The sequence below is a fragment of the Triticum aestivum genome, chromosome 3A (genome assembly GCF_018294505.1).
Source record: "Triticum aestivum cultivar Chinese Spring chromosome 3A, IWGSC CS RefSeq v2.1, whole genome shotgun sequence".
NCBI classification, from domain to species: domain Eukaryota; kingdom Viridiplantae; phylum Streptophyta; class Magnoliopsida; order Poales; family Poaceae; genus Triticum; species Triticum aestivum.
The window spans coordinates 406,784,717-406,802,717 of record NC_057800.1 but is presented as its reverse complement, the minus strand read 5'-3'; positions in this window follow the sequence as shown (position 1 = coordinate 406,802,717).

The window sequence follows — 18,001 nt, the reverse complement described above, 5'->3', positions numbered from 1 at the left end:
TGTTTATATACTGCTAGCTAGTTGCCTAGTTTGGTGACCCAAAGAAGTTAAAATAGTTATTATATGAAACTCAACTAAAGTCAACATTTTTGAGACTAGTGCTACTAATAAATTCAACTAGAGCCATCATATGTCCACAAGTGCATTGTTTTTTGAATGAGAAATGATAACTTGGTGTAGTTGATTATCTTATGCTCAAAATTTCTTATGTTATAATGTTGTAAGGGTACTAATTGGTCTCTTCTGCCGTTTATCAGAGATGGGGGGGGGGAGCCGCCACCACAGACTCCGGTCTGCCACATCGGAGTACGAGTTGGATGCTTTCGAGTTCTTCAGTATCACACTTGGGACTTCAGTATCATCCACGAGGCAGGTATATAAAAGGAGAGATCTCCCCTTCACCCATCTCATTATGATAACTCTGTTGTTTGCTACATCACTCATTGTCCCAAACTGCAGAGGCTGCCTGACACTTTTATGAACATGCTGGGTGAAGATCCACCAAATAATGTGAAGCTGCGACAGGCTGGCAGCGGGTTTCGCAGGCTGTGGGACGTGGAGTTGGTGATCAAGGAGGGACACATGTACCTATGTCGTGGCTGGGAGAAGTTCTACCATGCCTACGACCTGCGACAGGGGTACTTCCTTCTCTTCAGGTACGATGACGACGCCACCATGCTCATCGTGAAGGTGTTGAGCATGACTATATGTCGCATGCGCTACGCTGAGGATGATGATGCCAGTACGTTCTGCCTCTTCTTATTCCTCTACATTTGGCTTTGTCTCGCATCGATTGTTAATGGTCGTTGTTGCATTTGGACAGGCAATGGGAGCAGCAACAGCGACAGTGGCTACAGCCAAAGCAGCAGCGATTCTGGCTGTAGCAAAAGCAACAGCGATTCTGGCTGTAGCAAAAGCAGCAGTGATTCGGGCTACAGCAAAGACAACAAGGGGGATGATCCGGACTAGAGTGGGGAAGAAGAGGAGCAGAGTGGGCATCAGGCTGAGGATGACCTAGCGATGGTGGTGGCTGACCAAGGGCAAGAGATGGCGGTGGCACACCATGGGCAAGAGATGGCGGTGGCTGAGGATGACCTAGCGATGGTCGTGCCTGTCCTGCCTGAAGATGGCCTCGCGATGGTGGTGGTGCGACCTCGCGCCGGTGGTGGTGCCAGCGATCCCACAGCTGGGCGACATGACCACGCCAATTGTGGTAGAAGACTACATCCCACTGCCTCCACCGCCTCGCCGCTCTTGGCGCATCAGGCTGAGGAAGGAGAAGGAGAAGAACAATGAGAACTGAACTATGTCAGGTATGTTTGATCTCCAAAATGATCTATATATACATAGCTTTGTTTCCTCCGATATGCTTAGTTACCTATGTTAGCTCTAATATGCTTACTTACCTATGTTAGCTCTAATATGCTAAGTTATCTCTACTATGCTTAGTTTCCTATAGGTTAGCTCCAAAATTACTTATGTTAGCACAAAATGACCAAGTTTACATAATAAGCTTATAGTCTTCTTCTTCTTCTTCTCCAAAATGACATAAGTTAGCTCCAAGTTAGCTCTAATATGCTTACTTTCCTATAGGTTAGCTCCAAAATTACTTATGTTAGCACAAAATGACCAAGGTTACATAGTAAGCTTATAGTCTTCTTCTTTCTTCTTCTTCTTCTTCTTCTTCTTCTTCTTCTTCTTCTTCTTCTTCTTCTTCTTCTTCTTCTTCTTCTTCTTCTTCTTCTTCTTCTTCTTCTTCTTCTCCAAAATGACATAAGTTAGCTCTGAGTTAGCTCTAATATGCTTAGTTCACTTAAAGATGGCATAATTAGCTAGGTTGGCTTCATTTTACCTAAGTTGGCTCTAATATGCTAAGTTATCTCTAATATGCTTAGTTTCCTATAGGTTAGCTCCAAAATTACTTATGTTAGCACAAAATGACCAAGTTTACATAATAAGCTTATAGTCTTCTTCTTCTTCTTCTTCTCCAAAATGACATAAGTTAGCTCTAAGTTAGCTCTAATATGCTTAGTTCACTCAAAGATGGCATAATTAGCTAGGTTGGCTCCATTTTACCTAAGTTGGCTCTAATAAGCTAAGTTATCTCTAATATGCTTAGTTTCCTATAGGGTAGCTCCAAAATTACTTATGTTAGCACAAAATGACCAAGTTTACATAATAAGCTTATAGTCTTCTTCTTCTTCTTCTTCTTCTTCTTCTTCTTCTTCTTCTTCTTCTTCTTCTTATTCTTCTTCTTCTCCAAAATGACATAAGTTAGCTCTAATATGCTTAGTTTCCTATAGGTTAACTCCAAAATTACTTATGTTAGCACAAAATGACCAAGTTTACATAATAAGTATGCTTACTTCTTATAGTCTTCTTCTTCTTCATTTTCTTTTTCTTCTTCTAACATCTTGTTTATCATTTTGGAAATTCGATTTAATTCACGGAAGCTTGCATGGATGGAGTGCTTCTTTTCCATTTGTGCTTTTATTTTGTATCAATGAACTTGCATGGTTGGAACTTGTTATATGGATGGATGGATAACGGTGTTGGATGAACAAATGTGAAACTTTTGTAATATGTAAGGATGGAACTATATATGTGTTGGTTATGTATGTATATATGATGAAACTAGTGTGTTGGATATGCTTGTTGTGTATATATGTATATATCTGTTTATATCTATGAATTGCTTTCAAATTGAATGAATTAAATTAAAAACAGGGCTGTACAGGCTCTTTGCCGTCAGCTAGCTGATAGCAAACATGCCACGTGGCAGCTACCTGTGATTCCTGGGACTGGCATGTTTGAGCCCTTTGCCGTCCGCCAGCGGACGACAAAGACCTTCGCCTCTTTGCCGTCCGCTGGCTGACGGCAAAGCACACCGTTAACCCCTAACGGCTCTCACCCCATCTCACTGCCGTCCATGATCTTTCCCGTCTGCTGGCCACCATCGGCGGACGGCACAATCCTTTGCCGTCCATTTCTACAAAGCGGACGACAAAGAAGGCCTTTGCTGGCATGTGTTCATCCGGACATTTTGCCGTCCGTGAACCATGCCTTTGCCGTCTGCCATTGCGGACGGAAAAGAAGCTGATTCCAGTAGTGATATATCAGATGATTACTTCACTAAAAAAGAATGAGGTGCGCTTAAAGTACCCCAACCTCGCTTGCGTTCTGCCTCGAGGTTCGTACTCGTCATCAAACTCTACGGCAGCCTCGCTCGCCTGGCCCAAGCCGCTCGACGACGGTGTTTTTCTATCTTTGAAGGCTTCCCCTCCTAATCTTTGGAGGCAACCCTCTTCTTGCCCCGGAAGGCTCCCTCCGCACTCTTGCCCTTGGGCAGAAGGATTTCGGTTTCCCCGGACGCAGCCACCTGGTATGGTGTTGGAATCAGCATTCTCGTCAGCGGGTCGGTCGCAAGGCCTTCGGGAAGAGGCGCCGAACACCAGATTAGCACCGCTTTCTTTATCCAGTCCTGAGCAGGGACGGGTTGTTCAATATCTCGTTAAAATATGCTCGAATGAAAGGTGCTCGAGTACTTACCGAAGTATCCGGGCGATTGCAGTCAAGGCCAACATCTTCGGTAGTGTCCGACCATTGCCCTCGTTCCCCAAATACAATTTCCAAATTCCTTCGTGCATAGTGTCAAAGAAGTGCTGTAGGGTCCGCCACCCTTCTAGGTTAAATTCCCTCATATGAAGAGGCCGCAGCTGACACGGCAGGATCCGGCGGACTAGCATTATTTGAACGACGCTCATAAGATCGATGTCCTTCTCGATGAGGCATCGGATGCGGCTTTGCAGAGTCTGCACTTCATTGATGGATCCCCAGTCCAATCCCTTGTTGACCCATGAAGCAAGCTGAATTGGAGGACTGGGGCATAACGCAGGTGTAGCCGCCCACTTGGAGTTCCAGGGCTCGTTGATATAAAACCACCCATGCTGCCATAGGTCGGGAGATTTGGCGAAAGATCCTTCGGGCCAATCCACGCCGGCCAGCTTGCCTATTATGATGTTGCCGCACTCTGCCTGCTCCTCCTCCGTCACCTGAGGACTCACACCAAAGGTCTTGAGCCACAAACCAAAGTGCGGAGGAGTCCAGAGTAAGGCCTCACAGGTGACAATAAATGTAGAGATGAGGAGAATAGAGTCCGGGGCGAGATCATCAAAATCCATTCTATAGTAGAACATGAGCCCCCGGACGAAGGGGTTAAGCGCGAACCCTAGCCCATGAAGGAAGTGGGATACAAATACTACCCTCTCGCTAGATCTGGGGGTCGGTATGACTTCTCCTTGTGCCGGGAGCCGATGAAAGATTTCCGAGGTCAGATACCTCGCTGCGCGGAGCTTCGCAATATCCTCCTTTGTGACAGGAGAAGCCACCCACCGGCCCTGATGGTTGGATCAGGACATGACTAGGGCTGGTGGCGATTGGAACCCGAGGGTTGGAACTTGGGGTGGCTGGGGTTGAGGAAGAAGCAAGCGCAAAGAAGAAAACGAGATTGGGTCTCTATATAAAGGCCCCAAGTATTGGGCGTCTCCCCCAGGGTCTCTAAGCTTACCTATTACCAAGGAGTTGTACCCAAGGGACGGTTGGGTTACCCACGCCTACCTTAATGAAAATCCCGTAAATAAAGGAACACAATATCTGCCTTGACAAGGCGTGCCAGTAAAACTGCACCCCGAGACGTGGGACGGCTCGCTAGCCGACGGTTGGAAATAGCAACCGGGCAGGCATGATATGATGTCATGAACAGTTATCAACAGGTTGGGCTCGTGGGGTATTATATTCTCTGCCATTATATACATAGGTCCGGATATACTTACTTCGTCCAAAGACTATTCTGGAGTTTGGAAGGAGGGAACCCGCCTTGCAATGCCGAAGACGAATCTGCGCGCCGGACTCCTCGTCATTGAAGCCAGGTTCAGGGGCTACTGAGGGAGTCCTGGACTAAGGGGTCCTCGGGCGTCCGGCCTGTTATCTATGGGCCGGACTGATGGGTTGTGAAGACATGAAGGCCGAAGACTGCACCGTGTCCGGATTGGACTCTACTTGGCGTGGAAGGCAAGCTTGGCGACCGAAGATTCCTTCTTATGTAACCGACTCCATGTAAACCCTAGATCCCCTTGATGTCTATATAAACCGAAGGGGATAGTCCGGAAAGGACAACACATATATTCATTACCATACCCGCATAGGCTAGACTTCTAGGGCTTAGCCATTACGATCTCGTGGTAGATCCACTCCTGTAACACTCATATTCATCAATATCAATCAAGCAGGATGTAGGGTTTTACCTCCATAGAGAGGGCCCGAACCTGGGTAAACATTGTGTCCCCCATCTCCTGTTACCATCAATCCTAGACGCATAGTTCGGGACCCCCTACCCAAGATCCACCGGTTTTGACACCGACGACGGGATAAATCATGTTACAACTAATCATGTGAATTTGATATGTGTTCGATATTTTGATAGTATGTATGTTGTGATTCCGTTAGTGGTGTCATGTGAACATCGACTACATGACACTTCACCATATTTGGGCCTAAGGGAATGCATTGTGGAGTAGTTAATAGATGGTGGGTTGAGAGAGTGATAGAATCTTAAACCCCAGTTTATGCACTATTCTGTAAGGGACTGATTGGATCCTAGAATTTAATGCTATGGTTAGTGTCGGTGTCAAAACCGGCGGATCTTAGGTAGGGGGTCCCGAATTGTGTGTCTAGGCCGGATGGTAACAGGAGGCAAGGGACACGAAGTTTTACCCAGGTTCGGGCCCTCTCGATGGAGGTAAAACCCTATGTCCTGCTTGATTAATATTGATGATATGGGTAGTACAAGAGTAGATCTACCACGAGATCAGAGAGGCTAAACCCGAAAAGCTAGCCTATGGTATGATTGTTGTTGTGTATGTTGTCCTATGGACTAAAACCCTTCGGTTTATATAGACACAGAAGAGGGTTAGGGTTACACAAGGTCGGTTACAAAGCAGGAGATGTCCATATCCGTACTGCCTAGGTTGCCTTCCACGCCAAGTAGAGTCCCATCCGGGCACGAGACGAAGTCTTCAATCTTGTATCTTCACAGTCCAACAGTCTGGCCGAAGGATAGAGTCCGGCTGTCCGGAGACCCCCTAATCCAGGACTCCCACAGTAGCCCCTGAACCAGGCTTCAATGACGATGAGTCCGACGCGCAGTATTGTCTTCGGCATTGCAAGGCGGGTTCCTCCTCCAAGTACTTCATAGAAGATTTTGAACACAAAGATAGTGTCCAACTCTGCAAAATAAGTTTCCACATATTGCCATAGAGAGAATAATATTTACACAAATCTAATCTGCTGACGTATTCCATAGTGTGACACACCACGGCCAAGCCTTTATCCAAGTTGTTTCATTATCCCACCTCAGCGCATCATGCGAGGCGGTTTCCTTGGCACGTCTTGTTAAAGCAGAGATCGTGTCCCCTTATTCTGGGATTCTCATCAATATGGGCGTGGGTAACCCAACCACTTCTAGGACTCCTAGATTATAGGCAAGTCCAAACGGACACAGAGAGGACGCTTGATATTCACCCTCTTTATAAAGGGACAAGGCTTTTATTTTTCCCTCCCGTGCTCAATTGAATCCTTCCCCCACCTCAAGCTCAAACGCCCAAAGTTCAGGTCAGGTGCTCCGAACCTTCAGTCATGTCCAGATCTAGCCTTCAAGGCCGATGGGTGCCTTCCTCCGTCATGGAAGAAGACATCAAAAAGTTGAGGGAGGCCACAAATCTGACCACCGAGATTTTGCATCTGCTGCCTCCCCGAGGGCAGGCCGTCCCCACCCCCGAACCCAACGAGAATGTCGTGTTCGTCTCCCACTTCCTCCGAGGTCTAGGCCTTGCTCTGGATCCTTTTGTCAAGGGTTTGATGTTTTATTACGGGCTAGACTTCCATGATCTAGCTCCGGACTCCTTTCTTCATATCACGACATTTATTGTCGTGTGCGAGGCCTTCCTCCGGGTTACCCCTCACTTTGGCCTATGGCTCAAGACCTTTGAAGTAAAGCCGAAGATGATCGAGGGGCAACATGAAGCGTGTGGAGGTGCCTCAATACACAAAATGATGGGAGCTCCGTGGCCCAAAGGTTCCATCCAAGAGGTGTCTGAATTGTGGCAACAAGAGTGGTTCTATATCACGGCTCCTAGAAGTGCCAAGTGGGCGGCCGCCCCTGTTTTCTGCTCGGGCCCTCCACCAGAACTGATGTCATGTATCAGCAGAGGTCTGAGCTGGGGTCCAGCCAAGGACGTGCCTATACTGGAAAGCCACATTCGAGATCTCTTCAATGGAGATTTCAGTTTGGTTGCGGTAATACAAGTTATGCTGGTTTGTCAAGTCCAGCCTTGCAAACGCCAGCCTCTTCGCCTGTGGGGGTTCAATCCCGAGGGACCGCATGTCATTCGAAATTTTCTCAGCCTGACGCACGAGGAGATGTACAAGTCATTCTTCAGACCTCAGGTGGAGTGTCCGGAAATCACTGAGGACGTGGGCCTGAGTAGTAACCGTGCCGCCGAACAGGTAAGGCATCTTTCGGCCGAACATACTATCTCTCCTTTGTTACGAAGTTATTTCTGAGAGTTTGCTTTTTGACCAGGACTGGCTAACAAAGGCGAAGTTGATTTGGTGTTCGCCCCCCTCCCTAAGGGTTTGGAAAATCCGGTATTGGAAAAGATGCTCCAGATCGCACCTTGCCCGGAGCCCTTGAAGGAAGATACTATGGAGGATAATGCGGGCGGACATGGGCCCCCAACGCTGCCCATTCTAACCGAGGGAGCGAGCATCTCCATGAAGGAAGACGACCAGAAGAGGAAAAGGACTGCGCCCGGGGATTCGGAAGCCGAAGCTTCCAAACGGGAGAAGAAGTCTCCCACAGAGGGTCCTACCTTGGGGGTGCTGTTGCCGCACAAAGTCCGCGGGGGGATCAATTCTCCCGCGAGTCGTAAGTGACCCGAAATACTTAAATAGTACAGATATGCCATCCTTTTCTTCTGAGAAAATAACCACCGCTTATATTTTTGCAGTTCGGGCCTTAGCCCCTCTCAAATGAGCTCGTCTTAAGGTGATCTTCTTCCAGAGATGATGGAGAGCGAAACGCCTCCTCCGGACTCCTCCGCTCCGGAAGCGGGCGACCCTGAAGTGTCGTCGCAGAGGGCCTCTCTGAGTCCGATGAGGCCAGAAGACAATCCCATTGACCCCCGAAGCTCCCAGTGTCCGGCTCCCGAAGAGAGCAGACAAAAGAGTCCGGCACCGTCGAGTGTGCGATCGGATGTTCTGAGGGAGTTGGTGGGGCGAGCGGCCATCTCAGATGAACACCGTATGCTGATGAATACGGTGATGGAGAGAATATCGTCCGCCAAAAGTGGATTGCATGAAGCTTTTATGAGTCTACTGACAGGCTTTGAGGTACGTAAAAAATGTATGATAGTCCTGCACATGCTAGGTGTGCCCTGTGTAGATAGTAGCCCCTGAGACTCTGGTTGTCGTCGGAAACGACGACGAATAGAGGATCGTATTCCCAGGTAATAACCATACTGCCTCTATGTGCAGGTGATGGAAGCTCCGGTGGCTAGCCGGACTAGCGAGTCTGCCCATTTAGAACGGCAGTTGGATGCGGCAGACACCGACATCGAGCTTGTTAACAAAAGGCTTGACGAGGCACAGGGTAAGTGCCATTATCTAGTAAACGCCACATAGGAAGAGCAACATGATGCCAGTATCTTTAATATGTTGTGACTGCAGATGGAGCTGCCACTGTTGAAGCCTTGCGGGCAGAGCTTGCCCGAGCCAAGGAACAAGTGAGGTTGGGTAATGCGGCTGCTTTGAAGGCGGCCGAAGAGTTGCAAGCCAAGAAGGCCGCGCATGGCGAGAGCCGAGATAAGATGGCCAAGATGGCCATAGAATTAAAAGCCGCTGCCCACCGTTTCCGGGTTCTTGAAAAGGAAAACCAAGCGAAGGCATCGGACCTTGAGAAGGCTGCTGCGACGAGAAAGGACCTCCGCTCTGCTATGAGGGCAAAGAAGGAGGAGCTGCGGGAAGCCGGGATATTGTTGCTGGGAAATCCTTTATGTTGCGGAGGAAGTTCGGAGATCCACGGTATCCCCCTCTGGATCGGCTGTGGAGTTCGGAGGATGTATATATGGATTTGGCGGCGAGCGCTGCCGATGCGGCCAAGTATTTCCAGGGTCAGACGGCCCGTGAAGTAGACCAGCTGTTTTGGAGATAATTCCATTCTCCCGAGCATCCGATTTCATTGACTGACCAATTAGCCGAATGGGCCAAACTAAGTAGGTTGTCCGGACTCTCCATGAGGTCTGTTGTGGATCAGCTATGGCCGGAAAGGTCAAAACCGAACAACTATTTCAGCTTGGTGCAGCAGTTCCTTGACGTGGTGCCGTGCATTAATGCGATGAAGAGGTCGGCGTGCATAGAGGGCGCACGGATGGCCTTTGCCCGTGTTAAAGCATATTGGGCGGAGATGGATGCTACCACTGTTGCAGCGCGGGATTCGGCCATAGGTCGAAGGGCTGCTGAGCACTACTTTGAAGAAGTTCTTGAGGGTGCTCGTTTGATAGAGACCCAGTGCTCAAAAAATATTATGTTTGAGTGATATGTAATCTCATTGTAAGCGAAATGCTTTTATAAATTTTTATAAGGCTATTTTTATACTTTTGCCTGAAAGTAATATGATGCCTCCTGGGCGGCCGTTTATGTATACATGTGTATAACCTGAAAGATTGCACCCGTCGGCTTCAACCCTCACGCATATAATGCGGAGGTGCTCGCAACAGCACGTGTTCACACTTAACCCAACGTCTTGGTCCTATTAAGGAGGTGATAGCGGAGCGAGCGAGGCAACCGGACTATAATGCTTTAGCACTTTCACTTAGCCATAGGAGTTTGACAGTGGGGCTACTAGATAGCCCCTGGTGGCTCCGCACTCTCCCGATCCCGGGGTGCGTACATGCCTGGCCGGAAAACGGCCCTTCGTTAAGGCGGAGGAATTCTAACATTCCAACAGGTCATCGAGTGGTTGACCAGTCTCACGCTATATCATGACAGTCAGTTTTCGGCTTTCTCTACTGAGGTGCTCGTCCGGATGAACCAGGGCACAATCGCAGTAGTTCTCCTGGTGCTACCTTAGCCGGTAAAGCGGAACGTAAGGCACCAAAACACAGGAGCCGGGCAAACCCAACATTTGACCAAAGACAATGATTCGGAGCTGATGCATATAGGGCCAAACTCGCGACGCCGAACACTCCCTAAGGTATTCGGTCTTAGTGGTATAAACCGGGCCTAAATAATGGCCTTTGTAAGAAGCCCCTTGTGTCCAGGTACGTGCATTGTTCTGGCGTGGCCACATGCCAAGACGTCAGCATCCTTCTCAACGGTGGATATGTATCAACAAGAGACAGTAAAAAAGGTTTACGCAGGGTCTTAATCTAAAAAGAATCCTTGGAGCGGGTCCCTGCTGCACGTCTGCGCCTGTGTCTCCGTTGTGCCGTATCCTAGACGGGTGTAGCATGATGATCATTTGTAAAAGAGAGGAATTTAGGTGAAAAAGTTGTCGTGCAAAAAGATAGTTTTTTAAAGAAACCATGTATAATTCAAGATGAGAAGAAATTGCCACTTGTCTGCGCGCGTTGAGCCCCTTGTATTGACAAATAGGGGTGTGACCATTTATTCGGTATAAGTAGCGGCGCCGGACTCGATTAGTTGTGTCTGAGGTCTTGACGACCTTTGGATGCTTTCGCTAGTCCGGGCGCCTTTAGTGTGCGGCTGCCAAGGCAGCCTCACTCTCTTCGGCACAGAGATCGCTTGATATTTCCGTGCACTGAAATGATGCCACGTGGACTGGGCATCTTGAGTGTGAGGGAGGCGTAGTGTGGTATTGCATTAAAGCGAGCGAAAGCTTCGCGTCCGAGCAGTGCTTGATAGCCACTTTGAAACGGAGCGATGTGGAAGGTTAAATGCTCGCGACGGAAGTTATCGGGGGAGCCGAATATAACTGTAGTAGGAGGGAGCCCGTACAACGAGCCCCTGGGCCTGGCGTTACTCCTTTAAAGGTAGTATTGCTATGACGAATTTGTGTTGGGTCTAACCCCATCCCGCGGATTGTATCCTGATATATTAGGTTTAGGCTGCTGCCGCCGTCCATCAAGACTCGTGTGAAGTGATATCCGCCAATTACTGGGTCTAATACCAGGGCAGCCCATCCTGCGTGTCGGATACTTGCTGAGTAATCGCGATGGTCGAAAGTGATCGGTTGAGACGACCAGTGGCAGGACTTCGCGGTGACAGGCACTTGGGTATATTTTCCTGGGAGTGCCATGTTGTTTTTCCCTTGATCACGTGTAACACGTTTACTGTTTTGACTTCTGGTGGAAATTTCTTTTGTTCCCCCGTGTCTTACTTGGGAGTCTCGTCCTCGTCTTCACTTGGTGTATCCTCCCCCTTGTGTACGGCGTTGAGCTTGCCGGACTGCTTGAAGACCCAACATTCTCTGTGGGTATGATTAGCAGGTTTACCAGGGGTACTATGGATCTGACATACTTGGTCCAGAATTTTGTTGAGGCTGGACAGTTCATCCCTGGTGCCTTTAGGGGGCGGCTTTTGACCTGGCCGAGAGCTTTTGAATCCGGCATTTACTGTCGTGCCCTTCGTGCTGTCTTCTTTATTCCGGCGTTTGTTATTGCTGTTGCGCCGTGATTTCCCATTTCCATCTCTAACTTCAGATGTACTGGGGTCGCTGGTGCGGCATCTGGCTAGCCAGCTGTCCTCACCCGCGCAAAAGCGGGTCATGAGGTTTGTTAATGCGGCCATCGTTCTCGGCTTATTTTGGCCGAGGTGTCTGGCGAGCCATTCGTCGCGGACGCTATGCTTGAAAGCTGCCAAGGCTTCAGCGTCTGGACAGTTGACAATCTGGTTCTTTTTAGTAAGAAACCTATTCCAAAGCTTTCGGGCTGACTCTCCGGGCTGTTGAGTTATATGACTCAAATCGTCCGCATCCGGAGGTCGGACATAAGTCCCTTGAAAATTTGCCTGAAAGGCGTCTTCGAGCTCTTCCCAACTTCCGATGGAGCTTTCGGGAGGCCTTTGAGCCAGTGACGAGCTGGCCCTTTGAGCTTGAGGGGTAAGTACTTGATGGCGTGGAGATCATCTCCTCGAGCCATATGGATATGAAGGATGTAGTCCTCAATCCAGACCCCGGGGTCTGTGGTTCCGTCGTATGCCTCTATGTTTACGGGCTTGAATCCCTCTGGAAATTCATGGTCCAGCACCTCATCGGTGAAACATAGGGGGTGTGCGGCACCCAGCTGGGTGTGCCGCGTTGTTCAGATGTTTGTTGTGTTGCATTGTATGTTGGGGCGTGCTTGCGTGGTCCGTAGATGGATCTTGTTGCACCGTCCTTTGGGTGCGAGCCCTCGCATGGGTCGTGTGTTGTATTGTGAGCGGCGTTGTATGCCGCTCTGTGTTGGTAGAGGGGTCGTCTATCCGACCAGGTGGCTGCTTTGATATTTGGTTGTGGGGGGTCTGAGGCCTCCTCGTCGAATTCGGGTAGCAGCTTCCGCTTTGGGTAGCTCTTGGAGGGGCGATTGTCGCCGTACCTTGCTGCTGTGTTGAGTATTGTACTCCATATGATTTGGAGTGTGTCTTGCGCGGCCTTGAGCCTTTGCTTCTGCTTTTTAAGACTCCTCGCGGTGGCAACCAGCCTTTTACGGGCATTCTATTGCTTAGGGTGCCTATCCGGCGTTATGTTGTCCGGACCATTATCCTTGGTAGAATTTGTTTGTTCGGTTTGATTATCCGGATTGTCGTTGTCCGGCAGTGGTTCGCCCTGCTCCAGCGCTGGGTCTGTGTGATCGCTATTTCTGTCGAGGCGGGATTTGGGGAGGCGCTTGCGTCGCCGCTTTGACTGCTTTTCGAGGGAACAAGCCTTCGGTGCGTCCTTCCGCTCCTCGTCGTCATCTTTTCGTGCATCCACCATGTATACGTCATATGACGAGGTGGCGTTCCAGGGCACAATAGGCGCTAGTTCTTCATCGTCTCCTTCATCGGCGTCCATACCGCCGATGTCTTCGGAGTCGAAGTCGAGCATGTCGGTTAAATCATCGACAGTGGCTACAAAGTGGGTGGTGGGTGGGCTTTGAATTTCTTCATCGTCCGTATCCCAACCTTGCTGACCATAGTCTGACCAGGGCTCTCCTGATAAAGAGAGAGACTTTAGTGTCTTCAGAATATCGCCGAAAGGCGAGTGCTGAAAGATGTCCGTGGCAGTAAACTCCATCATCGACGCCCAATCGGATTCGATCAGCAGGGGCGCGGAGGGTTCGGAGTCCGGAGAGGAGTCCGGCTCCTTGGAGTCACGAGTCTCGCAGAGTGCGGGGCTGGTATTCGGCTCGATTGCCATTGGGATCGCAGCCCCTGAGGCGGCGTCCAACCACCCATCCTCGATCGACACAGTTGGCTCCGAATTAAGGGTCGAAGCCAATGCGGGTGCGGCCCCCAGGGCACTGTTCGGCGGCAGATCTAGATCATGCTCGCCGTGACAGTGCGGCGCGCTCGGCAGTGGCTCGAATCCGTCGAAGATCAAGTCTCCGCAGATGTCAGCCGTGTAGTTTAAACTTCCAAATCTGACCTGACAGCCAGGGCGTAGCTTTCGATCTGCTCCAGATGGCCAAGTGAATTGGCCCGCAGTGCGAAGCTGCCGAAGACGAAGATCTATCCGGGGAGGAAGGTCTCACCCTGGACTGCATCGCTATTGATGATCGTAGGAGCCCTCGAGCCTGACGGCGACGACACAGAGGAACTCTCAATGAAAGCACCAATGTCGGTGTCAAAACCGATGGATCTCGGGTAGGGGGTCCCGAACTGTGCGTCTAGGCCGGATGGTAACAGGAGGCAAGGGACACAAAGTTTTACCCAGGTTCGGGCCCTCTTGATGGAGGTAAAACCCTAGGTCCTGCTTGATTAATATTGATGATATGGGTAGTACAAGAGTAGATCTACCACGAGATTTGAGAGGCTAAACCCTAGAAGCTAGCCTATGGTATGATTGTTGTTGTGTATGTTGTCCTACGGACTAAAACCCTCCGGTTTATATAGACACCGGAAAGGGTTAGGGTTACACAAAGTCGGTTACAATGGTAGGAGATCTGCATATCCGTATCACCAAGCTTGCCTTCCATGCCAAGGAAAGTCCCTTCCGGACATGGGACAAAGTCTTCAATCTTGTATCTTCATAGTCCAGGAGTCCGGCTAAAGGTATAGTCCGGCCATCCGGACACCCCCTAATCCAGGACTCCCTCAGTTAGGATTTATCCTTAATACTTTTCTCGTAGTTGCGGATGCTTGCGGGAGGGTTAATCATAAGTAGGAGGTTTGCTCAAGTAAGAACATCACCTAAGCACCGGTCCACCCACATATCAAATTATCAAAGTCGCGAACACAAATCAAACCAATATGATGAAAGTAACTAGATGAAATTCCCGTGTACCCTCAAGAACGCTTTGCTCACTATAAGAAACCGTTTTGGCATGTCCTTTGCCTCAAAAGGATTGGGTTACCTTGCTGCACACTTGTTACAATTATCGTTACTTGCTCGTTACAAATTACCTTGCCATCAAACTACTCGCTACTTGCAATTTCAGCACTTGCAGACACTACCTTACTAAAAATTACTTGTCATTTCCTTCTGCTCCTCGTTTGGTTCGACACTCTTACTTATCGAAAAGAGCTACAATTGATCCCCTATACTTGTGGATCATCAGGGCGCCGCACACGACTAGGAATCAATATTGTATGTTCTAGCAGTGCCTCCCCAGATATATATAGGTGGGAGAGGGAGATGGGCTACAAGGGGCGCCCCAAGTAGGAGTAATCCTACTTGGGCGCCTCCTCCAAGTTGGCCTCCCCCCTTCCATATCCATCAAAGGGGGAAGGAAAGAGAGGGGGAGGGGAAGGAAAGGGGGAGGCCGAATCCTCCCCTTTCCTTTTCCCTTCCCTTCCTTTCCTTATCCTCCTATTTGGCCTATAGGGGGTGCACCAGCCCCTTTCTGGGCTGGTCTATCCAACTCTTGGTCCATTAGGTCCATATAGCTTGTCGGGGGTGCCCGGAACCCCTTTCGGTGACCCGATACATACCCGGTACCCCCAGAACACTTCCGGTGTTCGAATACTATCGTCCTATACATGAATATTTACCTCTCGACCATTTCGAGACTCCTCGTCATGTCTGTGATCTCATCCGGGACTCCGAACAACATTCGGTCACCAAATCACATAACTCATATAATACAAAATCGTCATCAAACGTTAAGCATTTGGACCCGACGAGTTCAAGAACTATGTAGACATGACCGAGACACCTCTCCGATCAATAAGAAACAGCGGAACCTGGATGCTCATATTGGTTCCCACATATTCTACGAAGATCTTTATCGATTGTACTGTAATGACAACATACGTTATTCCCCTTGTCATCGGTATGTTACTTGCCCGATATTCGATCATCGGTATCTTCATACCTAGTTTAATCTCGTTACCGACAAGTCTCTTTACTCGTTCCGTAATGCATCATCCTGCAACTAACTCATTAATCACATTGCTTGCAAGGCTTATTATGATGTCCACTACCGAGAGGGCCCAGAGATACCTCTCTGATACTTGGAGTGACAAATCCTAATCTCGATCTATGCCAACCCAACAAACACCTTCGGAGATACCTGTAGAGCATCTTTATAATCACCCAGTTACGTTGTGACATTTGATAACACACAAGGTATTCCTCCGTTATTCGGGAGTTGCATAATCTCATAGTCAAAGGAATATGTATAAGTCATGAAGAAAGCAATAGCAATAGAACTTAACGACCATCTTGCTAAGCTAACAAATGGTTCTTGTCCATCACATCATTCTCCTACTGATGTGATCCTGTTCATCAAATGACTATACATGTCTATGGTTAGGAAACTTAACCATCTTTGATTAACGAGCTAGTCTAGTAGAGGCTTACTAGGGATACCGTATTTTGTCTATGTATCCACACATGTATGAAGTTTGTGGTTAATACATTTCTAGAATGAATAATAAACATTTATCATGATATAAGGAAATATAAATAAGAACTTTATTATTGCCTCTACGGCATATTTCCTTCAGTCTCCCCCTTGCACTAGAGCCAATAATCTAGTTCACGTCATCATGTGATTTAGCACCAATAGTTCACATCTTTGTGTGATTAGTTCACATCACCACGTGGCTAACATCCTAAGGGTTTACTAGAGTCAATAATCTAGTTCACATTGCTATGTGATTAACACCCAAAGAGTACTAAGGTGCGATCATGTTTTGCTTGTGAGAAAAGATTAGTCAACGGGTCTACCACATTCAGAGCCGCATGTATTTTGCAAATTTTCTATGTCTACAATGCTCTCAATGGAGCTACTCTAGCTAATTGGTCCCACTTTCAATATGTATCCAGATTGAGACTCAGAGTCGTCTGGATCGGTGTAAAAGCTTACATCGACGTAACTCTTTACGACGAACTCTTTATCACCTCCATAACCGAGAAATATTTTCTTAGTCCTCTTAGGTAACTAAGGATAACTTTGACCACTGTCCGGTGATCCACTCCTGGATCACTATCGTACTCCCTTGCGAAACTCATGGAAAGGTACACAATAGGTCTGGTACACAGCATAGCATACTTTATAGAACCTATGGCTGAGGCATAGTGAATGACTTTCATTCTCTATCTATTTTCTGCCGTGGTCGGGTTTTGAGTCTTACTCAGCTTTACACCTTGCAATACAGGCAAGAACTCCTTCTTTGACTGTTCCATTCTGAACTACTTCAAAATCTGGTCAAGGTATGTACTCATTGAAAAAATCTTATCAAGCGTCTTGATCTATCTCTATAGATCTTGGAGCCCAACATGTAAGCAGCTTCACCGAGGTCTTTCTTTGAAAAATCCTATCAAACACTCCTTTATGCTTTCCAGAAAATTCTACATCATTTATGATCAACAATATGTCATTCACATATACTTATTAGAAAAGTTGTAGTGCTCCCACTCACTTTCTTGTAAATACATGCTTCACAATAAGTCTGTATAAAACCATATGCTTTGATCACCTGATCAAAGCGTATATTCCAACTCCGAGATGCTTGCACCAGTCCATAGATGGATCGCTAGAGTTTGCACACTTTGTTAGCACCTTTAGGACCGCCCAAACCTTTTGGTTGCATCATATACAACTCTTCTTTAAGAAAACCATTAAGGAATGCAGTTTTGATGTCCATTTGCCAGATTTCATAAAATGTGGCAATTGCTAACATGATTCAGACAGACTTAAGCATCGTTACTAGTGAGAAAATCTCATCGTAGTCAACACCTTGAACTTGTCAAAAACCTTTTGAGACAAGTCGAGCTTTCTAGATAGTAACACTACCGTCAGCGTCCGCCTTCCTCTTGAAGATCCATTTATTCTCAATGGCTTGCCGATCATTGGGCAAGTCCACCAAAGTCCATACTTTGTTCTCATACATGGATCATATCTTGGATTTCATGGCCTCAAGCCATCTATCTGAATCTGGGCTCGTCATTGCTTCCTCATAGTTCATAGGTTCGTCATGGTCTAGTAACATGACTTCCAAAATAGGATTACTATACCACTCTGGTGCGGAACATGCTCTGGTTGACCTACGGGCACTGGTGCGCGTCGGTCCTAAACAAACGGTTTTTAACCCCTTTCCCCGACGGCATTTGGAATCATCGCCAAGTGAGTGTGTGCCATAGGGTGTCCTCCGCACACGACCTAGAAATCGTCGGGGATAGGCCCTCCTGGGACCCAGGCTGGGGCCGTGTGCGATTGGGCGAGGCATCGAAACCCAGTCATTTCCGTAGGTATGTACATCCCACACGGTAATCCGAGAAAATCCTTTCCATAGGTATGTA